A 2,488-nucleotide genomic window follows, 5' to 3' on the forward strand; every position below is an offset into this window, starting at 1 on the left:
CTATCTATCTATCTATCTATCTATCTATCTATCTATCTATCTATCTAGACCAGACAAATCTTAAACCCAGAGATCCACTAGCTATTCTCCCAAAAGTCCTGGGTTCAATTCTCCAAAAACCATACAGTGGCCTGTAATTGGACTTTTGGCTACTTTATTGGGTTCTTTTTCCTACCACTCATCTGTACCCTTCTAACCCAACACTAGGTAGGAGAGAAAGAAGGAAAGGGAGCACTGATATCATTAGACTACTTCCTGCTGATTAGGGGTGAGTGGAAACTTAAGGGTTCTTTGGAAAGTTGTTTGGATGGTGTTTTGCTGGGGCAAACACATGAAAGAATGTTTCTTTAAAGTGGACACAGGTGCGAAAGGCTAAGGCTCGACTCCTGAAGGAACGTTTTCTTGAAGCAGACACAGGGGAGAGGTTGTTCTGCTAAAGCAAGCATGTGAAAGGACATGTGATGAAGGATTCTTGTCTAACAACACACATGTATTGGTCCACCTTACGTTTCGTAGTTGAGCTGCATTTGTCAGGACTCCATAGAGAGAAACACACCAAAAAACCTCTAGTGGCATGCTGCAGTTTGTTGCCATTTCTGAGGACTTGGGCTGTTGCAAGTGCTGAAGCAAGGCACATGTTGAGGCAAGGCAGGTGGAGGACATTTAGGGGGTATAAATAGGATCCCACAGAGTGACAGAGACAGAGCTTGGCGGTACAGTTAGCTGTGCAAGCTTGTGGGTCTTTGCTGATCTTCTTTGCTGATCTTGGCTTCCCTGAGAGGCACAACTGAGAACTCCCAGGAATGTCCCTCAGGGTCCCTCCTGCTGACTAGAGCTGAGGCTGTGGCCTGGCTATCTCTGCTAGGTCACGTCACCGCTGTTGCTAACCCAACTCTAGGAACTGAACCACTGTTGTAGAGTTTGAGCTGGTTTTACAGCCAAGTGGATTAGAAAATGCTACAGTTTTATTTAATAGGTCAACAGCTATGTATGTATGTATGTATGTATCTATGTATGTATGTATGTATGCATGTATATATATGTCAGATATGACGGTGATTCTCATAGTGGGTGGTTAACTGATGGGCTTTGGGGGGAGTGGTTTTTCCTGGCCCAGATGATTCTGGGAAATGGCTGCCTAAACAAATGAGCCAGGTTTTTGTTTGTTTTGTTTTGTTTTTACTATGGGATTTCCCAGAGGGGTCCATAGAGTCTCCCAAAGGTGGACAGACGGTGTCACACGGCAATTTCTTACTTTGTTTGACAGCAGACATCCTTTATAAAAGCACACATAGTCAGTTCTCTAAGGATTGAGCCGGGTACTTGAGTTCTTTTTGGTGTTATCTCTGATAGATCTTGATATCAGGGTTATGATAAACCTGGAAATACATTATTTTTTTCTTTTGCCTGTAGCAATTTTTTTTTTTTTTTTTTTTTTTTGGAGACAGGGTCTCTCTTCAAAGCCTTTTGTGGCTTTCCTGCAACTTGCTATGTAGACCAGACAAACTCACAGAGATCTGCCTGCCTCTGCATCCTGAGGGCTGGATTTAAATTGAGCACCATGATGGGCTCTGTACCAGTTTAAAAACACAGATTGTCTGTTTCCTTATGGTGTGTTTGGACTTGTTATAAACCCATTTGGATCAGTGGTATTTCTGAGTGACACAAATACCTGGATTGTATGCACACATTTGAGAACTGTCCCCACGGGTTCTTTTCCTCGACAGCCAGTTCTGCTTGGCACCTTTTGCTTCAGGATCTTCTATTTTGGAAAAGCATGGGATGTGTGACTATGAGTCCTGATGCAGGAGCAAATCCAAGCCGGCTACTGTGTGGTCTTCTGTTTTAAATATCCTGCTTAGCACAAGTCCCCTCCTGGGCCTGCAGGCCTGGCTGTGTAGCTGGCAGGTGATTCAAGGATCAAAGGCTGCTGCTGCCTTTTCTTACAGCCTGAGGGTCCTGCTCCATTTCTTCCTGACTTCTGTATCTTTCCCCAGGCATTGGAGGGTCAGGCATCCCTTGCTAGATGCTTCCTCAAGTCTTGCCCCCAGGCCTCTATGGGTAAATCGCCCAGCAAGAGGGGCGAGCTGAGACCTGCTTTGAGCGTGGGGTCAGTCTGAGGCCCGGCTTTACCGCATTAGGTCAGCCGGGTAGTGGGCAGAGCAGAGGGGTCGCCCCGGGGTGCAGTCAAACCTACAAGGGACAGGTGGGAAGGCGTCTCTGCAAAGGGCCTGCAGGCCTGGGTGTCCGGGCGTCTTGCAGGGACCTACAGCCGAGCTGAGCGGTGGACGAGGGGGACCGCGAGGCCTAGAGGAGCCGAGCGGAGGCCGACTGGGGGCGGGGACCGAGGGCGCCGAGGGCCACAGGGCGGTGCGCTCCCGGGCTCCGCCGCAGGCTGCGCGCCCCTCCCGCCCCGGCCCCGGCCCGAGCCGCTGTTGCTGTTGCCGTCGCCGCCGCCGCCAGGCCGCGCCCCGCCCCGACGCCCAGG

This window comes from Grammomys surdaster, unplaced genomic scaffold, assembly GCF_004785775.1.
Source record: "Grammomys surdaster isolate TR1022 unplaced genomic scaffold, NIH_TR_1.0 126133, whole genome shotgun sequence".
NCBI lineage: Eukaryota > Metazoa > Chordata > Mammalia > Rodentia > Muridae > Grammomys > Grammomys surdaster.